Raw genomic sequence first — 23,556 nt, 5'->3', positions numbered from 1 at the left:
ACTAGGAACCACGAGGTTGCGGGTTCAACCCCTGGCCTTGCTCAGTGGGTTAAGGATCCAGCATTGCCATGAGCTGTGGTGTAGGTCACAGACACCGCTCGGATCCCGTGTTGCTGTGGCTCTGGCGTAGGCCGGTGGCTACGGCTCCGATTTGACCCCTAGCCTGGGAATCTCCATGTGCCATGGGAGAGGCCCTAGAAAAGGCAAAAAAAAAAAAAAAAAAAAAAAAAAAAAAAGAATGCATGGCTTATTTTTTTAGTCTCAGTAGACAAAGACTTTTGTGACTGGGGGTCAGGAGACCTGATTTTCAGCCTTTAAATCTTTTGCTGCTTAGTTTCTTTATCAATTAAATAGGGACATTATTTTCTTTCCTTCTTGCCTTGAGGAGAGGCTAATGATCAATATTACCTTACTTTCAAGTCTCCAAGGAGAGTTGTTTGCTCCATCTCAACCCCCTTTCCTCAGTTGTGTAATTGGATAGGCTTTTGGGTGGTTCTGGGCATTAGGAATAATGTACTCAATGCATTAGGCACAGTGCCTACCAGGTCATGGGTCCTCAAAAGAGAGATTTGACCATTGAAGTTGTTGGTGCTGCTCCTGCTCCTGCTCTGCTGCTGTTACTAGTACTACCATCACCTTCCGATTTGCCAGCACTTTATCAATACTGGTCTTTTCATGATTAAAATATGCTCCATGACATAGCTGAGGTTCATTTATACCACTTCCCGCATGAGAAATTTTATTTTGCTTTATTGAAAAGAAAGAAAAGGTAGCATTTCACATACCCCTTCATATAATTCAAATTAAGGTTTGTTTCTTTTTTTTTTTTTTTTTTAATTTCAGTAAGGCATATTTCTTTCCTTAGAGCCATCCCGCCTCCCCTAGACTCTTAACAGTAGAATTAGTCAGAACTGGCTTGGGGAGTTCACATTGTGGCTCAATGGTAACGAACCTGACTAATAACTATGAGGATGTGGGTTTGATTCCCGGCCTCACTCAGTGGCTTAAGGATCTGTTGTTGCTGTGAGCTGTGCTGTAGTTTGCAGATGTGGCTCGATCTGGCATTATAGTGGCTGTGGTGTAGGTCACAGATGTGGCTCAGGTCTGGCATTGCTGTGGCTGTGGCATAGGCCAGCAGCTGCAGCTCCCATTTGACCCCTAGCCTGGGAATTTCAATTTCCATGTGCTGTGCAGGGGCCTCAGACTCTTGTTCTGTATGTGAAATCTTTCAGTTGACCTCTGAGTCATCAAAGATAATGAGTTGTGTTTTGTAAGGTGTCATTGTTCATTGCATTAGTGTATCTAATGCTATAAAAATTTTGCATGTGTGTATGTATAATCTTTGAATAACTCAACACCCGACCACATTTCATATAAAAATATTCTTCACATTCCTTTTTTTTAAAGAATATGTTAATACACAGATGCACAGAGAATACTCAATTGCTCATTTCAACAAATACTTTTTGAGTGCATACCATGTAACTAATAATCATGTTCCATATGATAGGACTAGAGCCGTGAATGTTACAGAGTCCCTTCCCTGGTAGAATGTACTTCTAGTTAAGGAAACAGATAATAAACAAATATAGAAAGCTTGTATGATAATACGTTTATACACTGATTAGGTTGTCTATAGCATCTGTCCCATTGATTGGTGCCCTTGCAGTACTGGGTCTTAAATGATTTGAGGATCACTTGGTGCTAAGTGCTATGAGGAAGAGAATCTGGGTCGTAGGGATGATAGGTAGTGGGAGTTGGGAAGTTATCATATACCATGTGGTGAAGAAGTGACATCTGAGCGGGTGGCTGAGTAAAGCGAGGGAGTGAGCCATGCGGCCAACTGGGGAAAGAGTGTTCTAGGCAGAGGCAGCAGGAAAGGCCAAATCCCTAAGGCAGATTGGAGGCTACTGCTGGGGTGTGAGTAGTGGGGGGATGAGCTCAGAGAGGAGTGGTGAGGAGGGTGGGGGGCAGATTTTGAGGCCTTGTAGGCTCTGGGGGCAGTGGTGAAAGTAGTAGCAATTATTACTATCATTTGGTATTTTAACCTTAGTATGCCTTAAAATAATGTTAAACACTGAAAAAAAAATTACATGTCATTCTTAATTGGATCAATGAAAAAATTTTAAGAACCCTTTGAAGCAGAATTCCACTGGTGCTCATATGCTGCATTATTTGCTTGTACATCTTAATTCTTAGATTTTCTTTTAGCTTGAACTGGCATGAAGTTTTTGGATACGAACTCTTAAGAGTTGTGACGAAAAGCTTTTTTACAGGGCCCCACTGAAGGCAGGTTCCACTGAGTCTGGTTTGAATTTCAGCCCCTTCTTTCAGACCTGACAGGTCCCTGAAGAGAAGTGAATTAGCTCAGAAGTGTTTTTTCCTTATTCTAGTCCAAAGAATGTTTTGGGGGTTTTTGTTTTGGCACTGTGCATCTCCAAGAGGAATTTTTTTTTCCTATACACCTGCAGCAATAAAACATAAAAAGTGATCTTGAGTTCTATCTTTACTCATCATCTCTTTATATTTGTGCTAGAGACAATTATATCTAAAATCTTATATGCAACTGGGTTGTTTTTAAGCAGTGAACTTTGTAAAAAGGTAGTGCTTTTTATTCTAAATCTACTAAATAATTCTAGTGTAATCACCATTGTTAGAAACTGTTTATGTGTACTGTATGTGTTTACATATACTTCATCTATTATTATTACAGGAGTGTTTTGATAGTGTAACAATTGGAACAGCCGTTCTTTTTTTTTTTTTTTTTTTTTTTTTTGTCTTTTTTAGGGCCGCACCCGAGGCATATGGAGGTTCCCAGGCTAGAGGTTAAATCAGAGCTGTAACTGCTGGTCTACACCACAGCCACAGCAACACCAGATCCCAGCTGCATCTGCGACTTACACCACAGCTCACGGTGATGCTGGGTCCTTAGCCCACTGAGCGAGGGCCAGGGATGGAACCTGTGTCCTCATGGATACTAGTCAGATTTGTTTCTGCTGAGCCACGACAGGAACTCCAGAAGAGCCATTCTGAATACATAGAGGCTGATATTTTTCTTGTCTCACTGTCTGCCTTCACCTAGTTATGTATAGATTTTTTTTTTTTTCTACTCAACTGTATTTGCTAACAAGATAGAAAAAGTAGAATGCGCTGGTTAAAAAAATAATTGATGCAATCATTGCAAATGAGTTAAGGTTCACTTGTAAAGCAGAATTTGAATGGTTCAGTTGATTTCCTTTTAAAAATTGCTGTCGTGTCAAAAGAACAAATGATCCCACATGGCCATTGTATAAAAATAACTGCTCTAAAATTCTATATCAAATATGAACAGTTTTCCTTGTATCTTAATGAATATTAATCATTTGCCCATAATTCTTCTCTCTTTCCCCTCCATTCCAACACACACACACACACATATTCTCTCTCACATATACTTATTATCTCAGTACTTTATTATGCTGTTCTCTGTTTATGTGCAAGTGGCTTTTGCTTTCTTTTGATTTAGATGCTCGTTCCGTGGCTGCCAAAGGTGAAACATGAGAGTAATGGAGGGATAAATTGGGGGTTAGGACTGACAGATACACACTCCGGGTCTGTAGTTGTTGGTTTGGGAAGTGAGATGGGCAAATTTTTGCTGACAAGCTAACGGCTTTCATCATGGTTGTATCAACTTGGGTGCACTGAAAACACCAAGCTAAACTTACTTTTGACTCTTTCTGGTCCCTTTTTTTTTTTTTTTAAATTAATTGTATTGGATTTACAAAGTTGTGTTACTTTCAGGTATACATCAAAGTAAATCAGTTATATATGTACCTGTATACACACACATATATAGAAGTATACACACACATATACACACATATATACATTTCTTTTCAGAATCTTTTCCCATATATGTTATTACAGAGTATTGAGTAGATAACCTTATGCTACACAGTTGCATGTCTATTTTACCTTGTTACTTATCTATTTTATAATTAGTATTATGTATATGTCAATCCCAACCCCCTCATTTATCCATCCACTACTCCCATGTTTCCTCTTTGGCAACTGTAAATTTAGTTCCAAAATCTTTGAGGTTTGTTTCTGTTTTATAATTTCTTTTGTATCATTTAAAAACAAACAACCCAATTAAAAAATGGTCAGAAGATCTAAACAGACTTTTCTCCAAAGAAGAGACACAGATGGCCAAAAAGCACACAAAAAGATGAGGTCAACATTCCTAATTACTAGAGAAATGAAAATCAAAACTGCAATGAGTTATCGCCTCACACTAGTCAGAATGGCCATCATCAAAAAGTCTACAAACAAATGCTGGAGAGGGTGTGGAGAAAAAGGAACCCTCCTACACTGCTGGTGGGAATGTAACCTGGTACAACCACTAAGGAGGAAGTATGGAGGTTCCTTAAAAAGTTAAATATAGAACTACCATGTGATCTAGCAAGCACACTCCTGGTCATATATCCAGATGAACCTGTAATTCTAAAAGATACATGCACCCCAGTGTTCATCTCAGCACTATTTTCAGCAGCCAAGATATGGAAGCAACCTAAATGTCCACCAATAGAGGGATGGTTAAAGAAGTTGTGGTACATATATACAATGGAATATTACTCAGCCATAAAAAAGAGTGAAATAATGCCATTTGCAGCAACATGGATAGACCCAGAAATTATCATACTAAGTGAACTAAGACAAAGACAAGTATATGAGATCATTAATATGTGGAATCTAATAAAAAATGCTACAAAAATCCTGGTCCTTTTAAAGCTGTAATATGTGGTTAACTTTGCCAACCTTGAGGGAAGGAAAAAAACTTTTCGTTTTGAGGGGAGGAGAATGTTTTCCCAAAAGTGAATTCTGTTAAGTGCTGGAATTTTTTTTTTTCCCAGCAGAAGGTGTCTTGCCTGAGTAATTTAAAATTCATCTGGAGGCAGTTTAGCTTGGGCATATACCACTTCTCCAGTAGTGTAAGACAACTAAAGAAGGGAAGGAAAAGTGAAGGTAAAGTAATGAAACAGAAAGCAGAAAATAACCTTGTTAAGCCGAAAGTTCAAACTCCTTAGTTGATATTTTTGACCTTACAATTTATAGTTTAAACCAGTGGATCTCAAACTTTTTGGTCATAGGACTCCTTTACCTTTTTGAACATTGTTGTGGACCCCCAAAGAGCTTTTGTTTGTATGGGTTACATCTATCGATATCAACCATCTTAGAAATTAAAACTTGAGAAATTTTTAAAAAGCAGTGATTCATTAAAGATAGCCATAGTAAATACATTGCATTCTAGTATAAATGATACACTTTTCATGAAAAGTAACTGTTTTTCAAAACAAACGTGTAGTGAGAAGAGTGGCAGTGTTTTATGTTTTGCAAATCTCTTTAAAATGTCTGGCTTAATAGAACACAGCTGGGTTCTCCTATCTGCTTCTGCATTCAGTCTGTTGTCATATCACATGTTACATAGCTTCTGGAAAACTTCTCCATGTGCTCCTGAGAGGATGAGAGTGAAAAAAAGGCACATCACATCTTAGTATTATTATGAAAATATTTTTGACCTTGTGGACCCCCTGAAAAGGTTCCCCAGGGTCCCCTAACCACAGTTGGAAAACTATTGGCCTAAACAAATCTTTCTAGCCACACTCGGTGTCAACTCCCCATGCAGCCTCTTAGTATCAAAACTTTAGCCCATTCTCCCCACTCCCACCCAGCTGCTCTCCTAGCTGCCCACAATTTGGAGACTGTAATCTTAAGCATTAGAGTCAAGCAGATGTCTGTCATTGAAGGATTCAGCTCAAGGTATTAGGAAAATAACGAAGGAGTTGAGAATGAGTGAAACCACATTCTGAACTTAACTATTGTTAAAGTCTTATCCGTGGTGATCAGTGCCAGAAGATGACTGGTTAATTTTAAAAGCAGTTCAAAAGAGAGACACATAAAAAAATATGCCTATACATATCAGCATTTAAAAACTTCATCAGTCTTTTGATGTAGGGCCAGATCTTTTCTTTGAGTAAGGATTTGTTGATTAGAGTTCTCTATCTTCTTTTTTTTGCATAAACTACACTCAAAATGCATCATCTGCTATCTCCAGTTTTGTATTTTTGAAAAATGGAGTAAGATCTTGAAGTTACTTACAAAACAATCTAAGGTCTCTACAAACAATGGTCTGTCATTTCTCTGTAGTGTAGTTTCTTGAGGACAGCGGCTGTGTTTCATCATCTTTTTCCTAGTCTTACGACAGTGTCTGACAATCATAGATATTCCCTGGAAGCTTGTTAGTTGAGTACACAGTGAGGGCATACATCTGTGAATGAATGAAGCATAGCTACACAATAAAATCATGTTTGTTATCAATTATTTCTGACCCCACTATTTGAGATGGAGAGAGGAACAGTTAAGTGGGCATTCTTCTATTCGGAGAGGAACTGACCCTTAGTTTTGTGCTTCTGCTGGATCTTTAAAGAGAGCCACCACATTTTTCCACCTCAGCTTCCAGTTTTCAAAGGGCACATGGGCACGGGTGTTAATCAAAGTCTGACTGGTAGGCGAAGGGGCAGACTTGCTGGCTGCCACCCCCTCAACTGGAGTATCTTCTTGTTGGCCTTGACCAAGGACCTGGGAGGATGCATTAAGCCCTAAGCTTTTGGATTATCGATATTATGTTAATAACTTTACAGATTTTGACCTTGGAAGGTGAGAGTGAGAAGACAATATATTTGGGAGCGTGTCTCCCCTGTTGTCATGCAACCTCCATTGGATGATCACCTCAGCCCAGTGTACCTGGGACTTTCCCTACTGTGGCACTGGGTGTTAATAGCACTAGGTCTTGAGATTTCCCTCAGACCCAGGCAATCTAAGGGGCTGGTCACTCTAACCTCCACTCTAATCTGTGCACAGAAGCAGTGAATTCAAATTAGATTTTGTTAGGAATTCAAATATTTCTAAGTTGTTTTTTCCTCCATCTTCTATGTTAGAAGCTTTCTCCAGATGTTGGATAATTCTTGGTAGTAGGGATTAGGAGTATATATGTCAAACAAGCTGATTGGACCTGCTGCACCTATGGCGGGCTTGCAGATTCGAGGTTTACTGTAGGTGATCAGGCAAGTTGTTTGTTGGCAAACCATCAGAATCAGTGGTAGGTCTTTTCCCTTGAGCCAGAAGTATTCCCCCAAAGGGTCCCCTTCTAGTTTCCTGCATGGAATGGAAAAGGTCTGGGTATATCTTCTGAGAGCCACAAAGAAGAAAGAAAGGGTGGGATCTTTGTCTACTCAGGCAGCTATAACAAAATTCCACAGACTGGGTAGCTCACAAACCACAGATATTTATTTTTGTACAGTTTGGGAGGCTGCCAAGTGTAAGATCAGGCTGCCAGCATGCTTACCTTTTGGTGATGGCTGTCTTCTGGGTGTGTAACCAGCATCTTCTTGCTGTGACCTCGCGTGGTGGAAGGGACTAGGGATCTCTCTGGGGCACTGATCCCATTCATGAAGGCTACATCTTCATGACATAAGCACTTTCCAAAGGTCCCACCTCCTTTTTTTTTTTTTTTTTTTTTTCTGTCTTTTTGCCATTTCTTGGGCCACTCCCGTGGCATATGGAGGTTCCCAGGCTAGGGGTCGAATCGGAGCCATAGCCACCACCAGCCTATGCCAGAGCCACAGCAACGTGGGATCCGAGCCGCATCTGCGACCTACACCACAGCTCACGGCAACGCCAGATTGTTAACCCACTTAGCAAGGGCAGGGATCGAACCCGCAACCTCATGGTTCCTAGTCGGATTCGTTAACCACTGCGCCACCACGGGAACTCCCGGTCCCACCTCTTAATACCTTCATCTTTGGAGGTTAGGGTATCAACATATGAATTGTAGGGGGATGCAAACCTTCAGACCATGCCAGTGGGTAGTGTCAGCATCCACCTTTTGGTGTACAGTTAATTGATTCCCAAGTCTTTGCTGGCCAATTCCTCTGTTTCACTCTCTTCAGAGAATAAACCTTCCATCAGCTGCTGGGGTAAGGGAGAGGCAGTTGCCACATGACATGGAGTGTTGGAGGGTACTTAAGGATCCAACCGCTTCTCAAACAGTTTCATCCCACCCTATTATTAATGTTCCCCAGCTCCCTCCCATCTTCCCTCCCTACTCAGCCATAAAAAAAGGATGAAATAATGCCATTTGCAGAAACATGGAAAAACCTAGAGATTATTATGCTAAGTGAAGTCAGAGAGACACAAACATCATATGATACCACTTATATGTGGAATCCAAAAAAAGAATACAAATGAACTTATTTGCAGAACAGAAACAGACTCACAGACTTTGAAAATAAAACTTATGGTTACCAAAGGGGACAGGTTGGGAGTAGGGATGGACTGGGGGTTTGGGTTGGCATATGCACACTGTGGTATAGAAGCCTTTTGTGGCTTCTGTAGTGTAAGTAGATTTGCTTATCAGCTTTTCCACCAGTTAGGGGTTGGCTTTCTTGCTTCTCCTAAATCTTTTAATACTTATGCATTGACTTTTGAGCTTCCAAAATTTTGTTGCTGTTATTTCCTCTCTCGTTTTCTTTGTTTAGGTGGGTTTATTTATGAAAAAATAAAACCTTTTTTCCCCTGTTATTTTTCTTGGGTAATTTTAGTAGGGTTTGGGGAAGTAATATATTTAGATATATATATTTAATCTTCTGTCTTAACTCTGAATTTCTTTTATCTTTTTAAAACTGAAAATTTTACAAATCTTCATTAGAGTACGGTAGAAACTAAAGGCAATATTTGATTATACGTTCTCTTTTTAAGATCTGTGATCCTGTTGCTTATAAATGATAATATCAGCTGTATTTTCCAACAAATCTCAAACTTTACTAAAATTTAAAACTTTTGTTTTGTTTGTTTTTGCTTTTTAGGGCCGTACCCCATGACATATGGAAGTTCCCAGGCTAGGGGTTGAATTGGAGCTGCGGCTGCCAGCCTATGTCACACCCAGAGCAACACGGGAACCAAGCTGTACCTGTGACCTACACCACAGCTCACAGCAATGCCAGATCCTTAACCTACTGAACGAAGCCAAGGATTGAACCTGCATCCTCATGGATACTAGTTGGGTTTGTTACCACTGAGCCACAACAGGACTCCTCTTTGTGTGGTTTTGAGTCAGGCTGATTAAGTTTTTTATAAAGGATCCAACTCAGGAACAGCCAAATAGAAGAGAGGAACAGGGCAAAGTATAATGGGTGGAGGAGCTATGGAACTTCCATGCCTTCTTCAGGGCACCACCCTCCTGGCAAATAAATGTGCTCATCAGTCCAGAAGTCCATAGATATCTTTAATCAAGAGTTTTTAGGGAGCGCAATCTCTAGTCTCCTCCCTGTAGATCTGTGGGTGGGATAGAAAGTGCTAACCAGTAATCATTTGGTCTTTCTAGGAGAGAGGCTATCTAGGGGCCCTCTCCTAAGTCACCTCATTAATATAAACTCAGATGTGATCATCAAAAGGGACTTGTCATGGAAGTTCCTGCTGTGGTGCAGTGGGTTAAGAATCCCACTGCAGAGGCTCAGGTAGCTGCAGAGGCATGGGTTCGATTGCCAGCCAGGCTCAATGGGTTAAAGGATCTGGCATTGCCATAGTTGGGCCATAAAAAAAAATGGGGGGGGTCTTGTTATGAATAAAAAAGACACTCTTGTCACTCAGGAAATTGCAAGGGTATTAGACATCTGTGCCAGGAACCTGAGACAAAGACCAGATATATATGTTTTTGTTTTTGCTTTTTTTTTTTTTTTTGTCTTTTTAGGGCCATACCCTCGGCACATGAAGTTCTCAGGCCAGGGATTGAATTTGGGCTGTAGCTGCTGGCTTACACCACAGCCACAGCAACACAATGATTTGAGCCATGTCTGTGACCTACACCACAGTTCATGGCGATGCCAGATCCCCAACCCACTGAGCAAGGTCAGGGATTGAACCCGTGTCCTTATAGATACTAATCAGATTCTTTTCTGCTGAGCCATGACGGGAACTCCATAGTGATTCACAATGTTTAAACCAAGTGTATATCTTGTTACACCACACAACCCAGCTCATACCCTGCTGTTTGTGGGTCAGCTCTTCACTCATTGGTCAGATTTGTAAAGAAGGAAGAAAGTAGTCATTAATGTGGTTTGTCAGCATGCTTTTTGACTATAGATAAAAGATAAATGTCTTATATAATAAGGAAAATATTGTTATTGTTAGAAGAAAAATGCTGCCCCTATCTCTGTTACAAATGCCAGCATTTCCGGATGAAATAATGCTTGCCTTTGGAGAACTGAGTGGTTATATCACTTTTGCTACAGAAGAACCTTGGCCCCTGGGTACTACTTAAAACAACTTTGGCAATGTTATTTTGGCTGGTGAGAAACTAATTAGAAGATGAGACAATTTTACATGCTCTTCAAATGACTTAGTGTTTCAAACAGATGTTTGGAGGAAATGCATACCTGGTGCTCTTCCATTAGCCAATTACTTTGGTGCAACTGTCACAGGCTCTTCTGTGCAATAATTATGAAGAATTATGTCCCAACTGGCAACAGAAATGTACTTTGTTTAGCTCAATTTGAGGGAAGTTTGGTGGTAATTAGAGACCCAGTTTTTCTGTTAAGCCTTGAAAAAGGAAACTATCACAATTGAGAAGACCTTGATGAAAGGCGTGGGGGCAGACTACATTCTCCAAGAAGCATATACAGTAGGGTCTTGTAGGATCACACACACACAGACACACACACACAAACGCACACCATAAAATCAAAAAAGCTCTGACTCCAAAACAACTTAGAAGTGGAAAAGTAGAGAAAGAGTAAGGAATAAATTATAACATAACGCGAAGCATTGAAATTTAAGATTTATAGCATTTAGACATAATTGCATGAATTCTAGCTGGCTTCTCATGATATTTCAACATTTTTTAAAGGATGTCTTTTTGTTTATTTAATAATATGAACACATCACACAGGAATACGTTTAATGTTGAATCTTTCAGTAGAATTATTAGATTGGGGGAAAAATCCTTGTTTGAATCTCTAATACCTTGCTTTCTTAAAACAAGCAAGGAAACAACCTTTAAGTTGAAATTCAGAACCAAGATAAGAGGAGTTCCCGTCGTGGCTCAGTGGTTAACAAATCCAACTAGGAACCATGAGGTTGCGGATTTGATCCCTGGCCTTGCTCAGTGGGTTAAGGATCTGGCGTTGCCGTGACCTGTGGTGTAGGTTGCAGACGAGGCTCGGATCCCATGTTGCTGTGGCTCTGGCACAGGCTGGCGGCTACAGCTCCAATTAGACCCCTAGCCTAGGAACCTCCATATACCGTGAGTGCAGCCCTAGAAAAAGGCAAAAAAAAAAAAAAAAAAAAAAAAAAAAAAAAAAAAAAAAAAGGAAAAAAGATAAGCATAAACACTTGTTAAGATTGTATAAGGCTTGTTTTTTAAGGTCAAATAATTATTGTTTTGTTTAGTGCCCTTAAGGCTTTTGAGTATTAAGTAAAAGTTCCAATCACACAAATTTCAGAATTTAGAGAAGCCCTGTGGATTACAGTTACGTATGATAAAAAAATTTCCATTATGTATCTATGGGTTTTATTCTTGTGAGCTGGCAAAAAAATTGCTTTTTCCTCTACAAACTCCCAGAGAATAGTAAGTCATTGGCAGCCAAGCATTCAGTCAGTACAAATAACTTCAGTTTCCACATTTGCTAGCAGGGCAGCCAAGAGCCATCCTCGGCAAATGCAAAGAAAAAGTTTATTTCTCGAAAATATGAATACATTCTTGTACTTATAAATATTTTCTTACCCCATATTTTTGAAATTAACATCAGTTAGCATGGGTCACATTGACTTGGGTTTATAAACCAACCTTGCATTTCATTTTAAACCAAGATGAAATATTCAGTCTTTTTTTTTTCTTTTTCTTTTTCTTTTTTTTTTTTTATCATTTCCCACTGTGATATTATATTTACAATAAGAACATCTGGATATTTGCAATTGGAGAAGTCTTCATGCTTTTGAAATATGACATTTAATAAATAGTTCTCCTTCCACTGCTAAGTAGCAATCAGCATGTCTCAGATATTTTGGGTAGATTTTTTCATAAAAAGTATTTGCTTTTTTGTATTATATAAGACATCTTAACATTATAGGTAAGTGGTGAAAAAGCAAGTTGGTCATCAGGAAGAAGAAAATTTAAAAATTTGTGATAAATTAGGATAATTATGCCAACATGGTTAAATCTTAATGAAGAATAATGGTTCTTTTTCCTCCTTCCATCAAGCCGTGTTTAAAGTGTGAGCATGGTGTTACAATACTGCCCCCTACTGTGAGATTTTACTGGGCCCTTTCAAAAAACATTAAGAAAAAAATAGGAGAAACTGATAACTGGGGCAAGTATATCTTACTACATTTGGCATTTTAAAAGCATATTCTGATGAATGCTTCAGGTCCCTTAAATGCAGAAATCTAGAGTAATAGTATAATATATACTTTTGTTTCTCAGTTTGTTTTCTTTTGAATTAATGCCTTTGCTGCTCCCTCTGTTCCTTTGAATTAAACAGAGGAAACTTTCCTCCCCTGACATATTTTAAGATGAGGGATCTTTCTAGGGGTTTTGTGAATGTGTTTTTGTTTTAATTAGTGTTGGTTTCAAGGAATTTTGCATCTTTGAAAAAGGCACACAGGGCATCTTTGAGGCTGGATGAAGAATGATGCTTTTGTCTATCTTTAGTGTGGCTTTGGTATTTTTAATAACAGGATCAAGTCTTGGGGTAAAGTATATCAATTCAACCAATCATATCTTGGAGTTTATCCAATCTTAAATCTAACCATCTGTAAACAACTTTGTATTTTTTTACGTTGAGTAAAACTACAAATTCATGTGAACAAGCCTTTGGCATGAATACGATTTAGGCTGCCTTTTGGTTTTGTTTTTCAAAAAGTTGAAAAGCTTTTCCTTTTTTTTAATGGATACTGCTTTACCAAAATGATTCTGATGACATTTCTTTTGCCAGTGCGTATTTTCTGACATTAAAAAACGAATCAAAAGCCACTTATCATATGAATCATTGTTAAAGTCAGCAGTAATCCACTGCGTAAAATCTCCCTGTAAAGGCGCAGAGGCTGGGGGCTTAAACCTGGAGCACATTAAATTAGTTCCAGTCTCTCGCGAATGGGCTTCGCCTGGCTTGCTTAGGCAGGCAAAACGGAAACAGGCAGTTTATAACACGAAGTCGGCTTTAAAAACCATGGGGTTCATTGGAGAAAGATTTATATCCCCCACTTATATAAACATTACAAATGTGGACTGCAAGTAGGAGGGAAACCTTTATCGAAATCTCTTGAAGAGCCTTTTCATTGTGAGTAAAACGGACAGCTTGCACTGTTGTTTGAAGATAGGCCAGCAGTTCAACAATCATCTTTTGCACTGCCTCGCCTGATTAAAATGTAGCATTGTGAAGACTAACCAGACCACCTACTTTTAATTTGTTTTCCTGATGAGACTATGTTGGCATCAAAAGTAAAGCCCAGAAGACTCCGTGCCAAAGGAGAAAGTTGTCATTTCAGGATTAAAAAAAAAAAAAAAAAAAAAAAAAAAAAAAAGACAATGTAATTATTTGAAGACTTGGGGAAAGGGGAATCTGGATGTCAGTTTATATCACCTCCTAATTTAAAATGATTTTTATATATAAACACTAGCCTAGATTTCATGTTGTCTTTAGGGTTGTAATAGAACACAGATGAGTCTTGAAATATTTGGTCCAATAAAATGAGAAAGGCTGCAAGGAAAGATTACCAGCTGAGATTAGAGTTGCTATTTATTTGATATTTCACATATGGTGATTTTTATGTCCGTGAGCTAAATTTCTTTTTTCCTCTCGTTTGTTTTTATCTCATTTTTAATATCTTGAAAATTTCCATAGAAATATACTCTTCTTTGCCCCAGACATATCTAACAGGGCCCTCAGGCCAAATTATCCTTTTTTTCTTTAGGCTTGTTAACAGGAGCTACTATTTGATGAGCTGTAGTCACAATCTAGGTAGTACTGAATTCGTTTTTCTCAGGGTTTCCTTATCCTTTTTGAAAGCTAGCACATCTGTTTTTAGCATTGTTCGCTGGTTCCAATGTCAGGTCATTCTTAAACTTTAAACCAAAGCTAAAAGCCTGAAAAATCAGCGCTGACTGTAAGAAGTGATATGGCTAAAGCATGTGCCTTCATGACCTGAAACCAGGACCTACAGGAATGTGGGGGTTAACATCTCAGAAAGTCAGCCCATAGGGCCAGCTTGGGCTTTCCGCCCACTCGGCCTGTTGGCTGACGCTGCCATTAGAGGTAAAGGCAGATTGCTGAAAAGGAAGGCCAGTCATTTGACCGGTGTGCAGAAGTAGAAGATTTAATTAGATTTAATGTAAAACACACACACACACACACACACACACAAAATGGTACAGTCAAGGCTCTCTGGGCAATAACATAATAATCATCATTTTAGTGAGTCTCATTTGCTAAGCTCTTATTATATGCCATTGGCCATGATAAATGCTTTCCATATATCGTATTTTTCATCTTTGCAACAACTCCGTTTCTTAAGTGAGAAACCCAGGGTACAGAGAGGCTTGGGTCACACCACTGATGGTGGCAGAGCTGGTCATTGAAACCAGGAATTCTGACTCAGTAGCTATGCTTGGCTTGCTTAACCGCTACATGATACATGTTGATTTTTCCTGTTTCTCAGACATCTTGTTCCATATCCCATCGCTAACTTGTAATCCTATTAATGCCTAATACTTTTCAGTTTAGATCCATGGACTTTTTATTGGCAGCAATATCTGTCCTATAGCCATGATACTCAGATGAGTGGCCCTGAGCATGATAATAAACTCTTTTATGTTTTTTTTTTTGTTTTTTTGTTTTTTGCCCTTTTGCTTTTTTAGGGTCGCACTTATGGCATATGGAAGTTACCAGGCCAGAAGTTGAATCAGACCTGCAGCTGCCAGCCTACACCCCAGCCACAGCAATTCAGGATCCAAGCTGCATCTGCGACCTGTACCACAGCTCACAGCAATGCCAGATCCTTAACCCACTCAGTGAGGCCAGGGCTTGAACCATGGATACTATTCAGGTTCCTTACCGTTGAGCCACAACGGGAACTTCCTGAACCCTTGTGTTGTGAACTGGGATGGCAGAAGGTATATAGGATGACTTGTACCAGAGGTTGCGAGGTAGAAATGAAAGGAACTCTTTGGTACTCTGTAGAGAAGGGCTGCAATTAATGATGATTCTTGTTAATCTGTAGCTGGTCTATCTATCCTTCTAAACAATTAAGTTATCCTACGTCTGTTATGTCTTCCAAAGAGAGTTAGAATTTTACTGCAGAAGGCGTCTAGTTTCAAAGATAAGTTGACCTAAACTTGAAGGCAGCAGAATTATTAATCACTTACAACTATAACTTCCTTGGTTGGGTAAAACTTTGTTCTTTGAGAAGTTTGATTTATATTCACCTGTAACATGAAGAGCAGAATGTATATGTTATTAAAATGGATTTTCATCATGAATAGCAATCTGTCTTAAAAAGTAAGGCACAAATACATCACCAGCAATAACATGTAATTTTAGGCTCCAAAGAGGTTGTGACAGATAACAGTGAATTTCTTCTTTCTTTACTTAATTGGACCCCTCCCCTCTTTAAAAGAAGAAAAAAAAAAAAAAAAAGGAAATCCCAAAGGTGGAAGCTAACAGAGTAGTAGTAGTGGTGAGAGGAGGAAAAGGAAGAAAAGGAGAAAAACCTTACTCTCCTTAGTGTGTTGACCTGCAAGATAAGATGTGTGGTCTAGGGTGGGTGGAAGAAGAAACAAGGGTGTAACTATTGTATTTATGGTATTTAAAATGAGCTAATCAGTAGGGAAACCAGAGTAGTGATAGAAATGGGTGATATCTATATGTGTGTGGTTTTATATTGAGGGAGTAAGGTAGGGAGGCAAATTAGCCCAATTCTAGTCTCTCGTGGTAGGAAGTGGATAGTAACGAAAGGAAAAAGTGATTTTTAAAAGAAGTAGTATAAATAGAACATGTTATTTAATGACTTGGTGGTGCTCTCCAGCCAAACCAAAGATGAACCCAAAGTGGTTTCCTTTGAGAAGGAGGAGTGCGCTTGGGCAGGAGTGAGCAGGAGGCTGTTGCCATTCATCTCAACCCCTTCTACATTATTTGCATCAAATCTTATGAACCATGTTCATGTTTGACTTTGATAAGAATAATTTTTAAAAAAGAATCTCAATTAGAAAAAAAAAGCATATTTGAGGTTTTATTTTAATGAGAAGAGAGGGAAAAATATACCTTCATGTACTCCATTGTATTTTCCTTTCCCTCCTTAAGCAGGGATCTGAAAAATTAAGTCACTGCTCTTAGTTTTGCTTAGTCTCAGAAGTTCCCTTTGTCGGTAAGGTGAAGGTTTCCACAAAAGACATTTTTCATAGTCTGGTTAATTAGGCCGACATTTTTGATGACTAAATAAACCTGACCAATGACCTGTGGACCATTTGGATTAATTTTCAATCCCAAATTACTGAGACCCATAGATTTAAGTGATGGATGTAGTGGCATGATGCCTCAAGGACTTTCTTAGATTGTCTTTGCCTTTTCGTTACCATTAAGGAATATGCTTGTACTCTGTAGGTCTGTTTCTCTGTAACAGATAATTGCAGCAGCCTTGACTGTCTGGAATCTTAAAGCTGGGTAACTACTTATGAAATCCTGTTACGTGCTCCTTGGGAGTGTGTGATAATCCCAACTTATCATGTACTTTTTTTTTCTTTTTTTCTTTTTTCTTTTTAGGGCCGCACCCTCAGCATAAGGAAGTTCCCAGGCTGGGAGTGAATCGGAGCTGTAGCTGCCGGCCTACACCACAGCCACAGCAATGCAAAATCTGAGCCACATCTGCGACCTACACCATAGCAATGCTGGATCCTTAACCCAGTGAGTGAGGTCAGGGATCCAATTTGCATCCTCACAGGCATTAGGTTCGTTAACTGCTGAGCCATGACAGGAATTTCCATTATGTACTTTTTTAATACCAGCATTTGTCTTAGTGTTCTTTGCAGACTATTTTTGCTCATTTCTTACTCTGTCATTCCTAGATAGACTTTTTTGGTCATATATAGTGTTCCTAAAAACTTTTTTTGGCTGAACTGATTTGACCTTAAACTTATCTTTAGTTCTCAGGAAACGTAGTTGTTTCCAAGTTTAAGCAGTCTGACAAGTTAGATGTTATTTATGCTTATAAGTTTTTCTTAGAAGGAGATGGTTTTCAGTATATATATATATATATATATATATGTATTTACATTCATATTTCTATATATTTGCATTTCCTGAGTATGTAGTCTTAGGCTTACTGGTTTTTTTTTTTTTTTTTTTTTTGTACCACTAACTGAGAAAATCAAGCTTTCTCAATGTACTGGTGTCAAAAATGCATATAAGATGCTGTTGCTTTATAATGTTTTTTATTTATTTTTTTTACTTTTTGATCTTTATGTCTTTTTAGGGCCACAGCCACAGCATATGGATGTTCCCAGGCTAGGGGTCCAATCAGAGCTGTAGCCACTGGCCTACACCACAGCCATAGAAATGCAAGATCTGAGTCAAGTCTGTGACCTACACCATAGCTCACGGCAACGCCGGATCCTTAACCCACTGAGTGAGTCCAGGGATCGAACCTGTGTCTTCACGAATGCTAGTCAGGTTTGTTCTTTTTTTTTTTTTTTTTTGCCTTTTCTAGGGCCACTACCTCAGCACATGGAGGTTCCCAGGCCAGGGGTCCAGTCGGAGCCGTAGCCGCTGACATACGCCACAGCCACAGCAACGCGGGATCCGAGCCACAGCTGTGACCTACACCACAGCTCACAGCAACGCAGGTCCTTAACCCACTGAGCAAGGCCAGGGACCGAACCCGCAACCTCATGGTCCCTAGTTGGATTTGTTAACCAGTGCGCCACAACAGGAACTCCAGGTTTGTTAACCGCTAAGCCACAATGGGAACTCCAAGGGACTCTTTTATAGCAACTCTGGTTTTAAAAGTATTTACAGCAATTCTCTGTTTCAACTTCTAAGACTTCACAGATAACCTGCTATAGTTTATTGGATTGGAAAATATTCATGTTTAATTTACCTTGAATCAGAATTTAATAATTCACTTGTGGTTTTGTTGTTTCATATTCCTTTATTCATTTATCCAGCATTGATTATTTCCTTGGCATTGAGGGCTTCAAAAGAGAACAAAAAACTTTTGGAAATATCTGCTTTTATGGAGTTTATCTTCTAGTGTGGAGAAACAGATGATAAAGACTACAGATAATTAAAGTATATGGCATATTAAAATGTGATAAATGCTATGAAAAGGAAGTATTAATGGTGGAGAAGTTTATAGTTGCAAGTAGAATGGTCAAGAGAGCCTCACTGAGAAGAGACATTTAGGCAAAGACCTGAAGTGAGATATAGCAGGAAGTCAAGTAGGTTATCTGTAGGCAGAGGTTGTAGCAAAAGCAAAGGTCCCAAGGTGAAAGGCACTAGATATTTTCAAAGACTTATGAGGCCTGTAGGGCTGGAGCAAAGCATGCACAGGAAGGAGATGAGATCAGATGGAACCTGTAGGACTTGTAGGCTATGATAAGGACACATATACAACACACACACACACACACACACACACACACACACACACACACTCACACACACAAAGGTATTGTCTCCACTAAAATTTCAAGGCTATTTCCCCAGTTAGTTATATGGAAGATGCCATTGACTAGGGATTATTTCCCATTATTAAAATATTTTGGGAGTTCCTGTTATAGCTCAGAGGGTTAAAGACCCAACGTTGTCTTTGTGAGGACACGGGTTTGATCCCTGGCCATGCTCAGTGAGCTAAGGATTCAGCATTGCCGCAAGCTATGGTGTAGGTCACAGATGCAGCTTGGACCTGGCGTTGCTGTGCCTGTGGTGTAGCCGACAGCTGCAGCTACAATTTGACCCCTAGCCTGGGAAAGTCCATATGCCACAGGAACAGCCCTAAAAAGAGAAAAAAAAAATGAGTCTGTTGAAGGCTGGTTTAAAGAGAGAATGAAGAAATAGGTTGACTATATAATGAGGTATTTCTATTGATTAAATGTTAAAAGGTAACTTCAGAATTTCTAGTTTCCTATATAGAATTAGACCCCCTTTAGTGTATTTTTATATCCTTTTACTCATTTTTCGGTAAATATTTATTAAGTGATGCCATATGTCAGTCACCGGTCTAGGCTTTGGAGTAGGTTATGGACTTGACATTCTAGTGATAGATTTTAGTACAAAGAAGGTTACACAGATGTCTTGGAAGTAGCACAGTACAACACCTTCCAGTTTATTTTTGTGAGTGTCTAAAGGCAATTTTAGAAGTATTGTATATTAAATGTGTTTCCTCACAATTCATATGTCGAAGCCCTCACCCTCACTAAGGTAGAATTTGGAAATGGGGCCTTTGAACTGATTAGATTTAGATGAGGTCATGAGTTTGAGATTGTTGTCATGGGATCAGGGCCTTTAATGGGAGAGACTGGAGAGCTTGCCTTTTTTTTTTTTTTTTTTTTTTTTTTTTTTTTTTTTTGGTGGTAAAGCTGAGTTTGTGACCTACATCACAGATCATGGCAATGCTGGATCCTTAACCTACTGAGCAAGGCCAGGGATGAAACCTGTGTCCTCATGAATATTATTCAGGTTCATTACTGCTCAGCCACGATAGGAACTCCCTAACCCAACTTTTAAAAATAGTTTATTAGGAATCTGTTTCTCTCAGTTTCTTGGGTTTTTTTGTTTTTGTTTTTGTTCTTTTTTTGTTTGTTTGCTTTTTTAGGGCTGCACTCATGGCATATGGAGGCTCCCAGACTAGGGGTCGAATTGGAGCTGCAGCTGCCCGTCTATACCACAGCCACAGCAACACTGGATCCAAGCTGAGTCTGTGACCTACACCACAGCTCACGGCAATGCTGGATCCTTAACCCACTGAGTCAGGCCAGGGATCGAACCCAAAACCTCATGGTTCCTAGTTGTATTCATTTCTGCTGTGCCATAATGGGAACTCTTCAGTTTCTTGGTTTTATTCCCTTCTTTATTAATTTCATTTTCAGGTAGACCCTGTCCAAGTGATGGTAAAGTGATGCCCCCAGAAGTAGTAGGTTTACATTATTCTCTAAGCATGGAGCTAGGGAAGAAAGAATGTGGCTGCTGAATATTCACTCTGTCTGGGGAATGAACATATGGCATGACCATTCCTGGGTTACTCATTAGTTCCCAAAGTTAGGAAATGAGCTCAGCCCCATCATCTGAGCCAAAATGTGAGAGGTAGTCCCCCAGAGGAAACCTGGGTGCTTTTCACCAGAGAAGGGATAGAGAATGCTGGGCAGAAAAAAGCAAGTGACCACTCTACCTGGGATAGACAGTAGGTAGCGATTTAAGCAATTCATTACTTAGTCTCTCCTTTCTCTCTCTTGTTTGAGTTTTGTGTTTGATTTCTTTTACTAGATGAAGTTAAGAATCTTCAATTGGATCTATTTTTTCATGAGTTTTAAAAATGCACAAGATAATACCGTAGGTCTACTCTGAACTCTTGAGACCTTTGTTCAGTAATAGTTGTAAGAATGAATCGGTGTTCAATCTGATGATGCTGTGTTCTGCCTGCTCCCTCCTATCCATGGGGGGAGGAGCGGCTCAATGTATTTGGTTTCAGACTGGCTTCATTCTGAAGCTCAGTGTTTCTTAAATTTATTTTGAAGTTGGGAAGCCACACAACACACACAGGCATACACACACACGCACACGCACACACACACACCATTTTTGAAGCAAGAGGATTGTTTCCTTTCACCTACTTCGAAAGTGATTGAACTGATTTTTTTTCCGGAGCTGTGACCAAGCATTTGAACTGTCAGCCAAGAGGTCCCTTTAAATTTGCAAAAAGCAATGAGTTATAGCATAGATAAACACACACTGAAGTGTTTCTGGAACTATAACCATACAGATCACTAAATCTTTCATAATTAATGTTTGTTTTTGTTTTTTCTCTTTGCTGCTGAGTAAGCATGAGATTAAGGTTTTAACTTTATCCAGTATTGCTTAATTTTTTTCCTCCCTAATACCATTTAACCATTAAGCATATAATGTTCCCTTGAGTTGGTTTGCTTAAATTGAACTTTTCCATTGAACTCCTTGAACTCTGATATACCCAGGTAGTTGGTGGTCATTTCTCATGACCCCTTCCTAGGGGCACAGTACCCACTACTGATGGGTGGTGGTGAACATTGTTTAACATCAGGGTCTCTGAATGATGGGGTGGGACTGTCTCCTAATGGTTAATTTTTGGGGAAAAGATAATTTTTTTTCTTAATTACAAAAATATAAACGTTTAGAATATATTATAGTTTCTATAGGCACTTATAATTTCATTATCTAGAGATAATCAATGTTAACTTTCTGGTATGTTTTCTTTCAGATCGTTTTTGTGTGTCTGTATACACATATTTTGTTGTTTTTTAACGAATAGAATCACGCGGTAATGCTGTTCTAGCACTTTTTTCATTAATAGCATTAAATGTCTTCCATGAGTTCATACTATTCAGTGTTGTAAAGGCATTGTAACTTGCTAACTATTCTCATCCAGTTTTTCACCCTTATAAACAAGGCTTCGGTTTACATATTTGTGCATGTCAACGATTATTCCTTTGGTATAAATACTCTAGGTATAAATATCTATATCCTTGGTCAAAAAGTGTGTACATTTTAAGGCTCTTGATGCTCACTGGCCCAGTGTCCTATAGAAATGTGCAAATTGAAACTCTTCACAAAGCTCTATAAGCATGCCCATTTCTTCGTACCATTAATAGTGTTGATTTAATAAGCAAAATTTTTATTTCATTTCAATTGATACCCTTTAATTAAGTTAGATTTTTTTTCATGTTTGGTCATTTCATTGTATATATTCATATTTGGTAAAATGCTCAATTCTGCTACCTTCTTTTCTTCTATTATGGTTTTAATCTTGTTAATTTATAAAAGTTTTCATATATTTAGGATATCCATCTTTTTCCATCCTGTTTGTTCTTTGATATTTGTTTATTTGTGGTTGCTTGTTTTTAGCATACAAAGGCTATTTTTATGCAGTCACATCTGTCTTTTCCTCTGATGGTTTGCTTTCAAACATTTATGGAAGATGTTGTGTTAGGCATTGTGGTAGGAACTTCACAGTCATTATCTCATTCGTTCCACCCTGTGAACAGTATCAGATGGGTATTATTATCATCACTTCATTTTACAGTGAAGAAATTGGCTTCACAAATGGCACCTTGGGCCATGAGTCCTTGTAGCCAGACTTGGAGCTGGAGATCTTGACCATTTATTTTATTCCTTTCTTGCTTGATTTTGCTTTTTGTGTCACGTTTGGAATTGCCTTCCACCTCTCAAGATTATGTAAACATTCCCCTGTATTTTCTTTCCGTATAATTATGGTTCTGTGTTTATTATTTAATTCAATGTTTTATCCTATAACCTCTGGTTCTCTTCTATTCTCTCATCTGCAGACGCAGCGCATAATTGCTAGTTGCTTTTTATTCAGGATGCTTTGTTTCTAAAACTGCTGCTAATTCTTTTTCCTTCTTTCTTCTCCTATTAATGCTAGTGATAGTTCCACCAACATTTGCTGGGCATGGACTTTGTACAGGAATTTCTGTTGGTCACTTTAGACATTCAGCAGTGACTAAGACAGAGTCTTCCTCTCCAGCAATTTGTGATTCAATGGCATGAAAGAGAAACATACAGAAAGAACTTTGAGGTGAACTCTGGTAAGTCCTAGAAAGGAGAGGCACATAAAATACTGGAAAAAGGGAGGTAGATGATCATTTGCATTGGTGAGGGAGGTAGGCATAATTAAGGAAGGACTTGTAAGGAAGTGAAATTTATTTATTTATTTGCTTTTTAGGGCCGCACCCACGGCATATGGAAGTTCCCAGGCTAGGGGGGTCTAGTCAGAGCTGTAGCCACCGGTCTACCCCATAGCCACAGCAATGCCAGATCCAAGCTGCGTCTGCGACCTACACTACAGCTCACAGCAACACCGGATCCCCAACCCACTGAGTGAGGCCAAGGATTGAACCTGCAACCTCATGGTTACTAGCTGAATTTGTTTCTGCTGAGTCATTATGGGAACTCTAGGAAGTGAAATTTATATCAGATCTTGAAGGATGGGAAAGACTCAGACTGTAAAATGAGGATGATAATAGAGCCATCTCATAGACTTGTCATACAGATCAAATGATTTAACATGCAAAGTGTTAGAACAGTGCTCAGCATGCTGTTAAGAACGGGGTCAGTGTTAAGCATTGTCTTCCAGATGACAACTTGAGAAAAGTCTTCAAACATGATGATTCTAGAATGTCCTACCTTGTAGATTATTATTTGTGAATTAGAGTATCCCTCTTGATTTGTTTGTATTAGTAGTTGACGTTTAATGTTTCATGAT

General features: G+C 39.0%; 1 protein-coding gene across 2 annotated transcripts in view; it reads left to right on the top strand.

Moving 5' to 3' along the window:
- SCFD2 (sec1 family domain containing 2) overlaps nt 1-23,556 on the top strand; it is a 430,377-nt gene that overhangs the window by 108,375 nt on the left and 298,446 nt on the right. The window lies entirely within an intron of this gene.

The sequence above is a fragment of the Sus scrofa genome, chromosome 8, assembly GCF_000003025.6.
Source record: "Sus scrofa isolate TJ Tabasco breed Duroc chromosome 8, Sscrofa11.1, whole genome shotgun sequence".
NCBI lineage: Eukaryota > Metazoa > Chordata > Mammalia > Artiodactyla > Suidae > Sus > Sus scrofa.
This window is presented reverse-complemented; position numbering and strand designations above follow the sequence as displayed.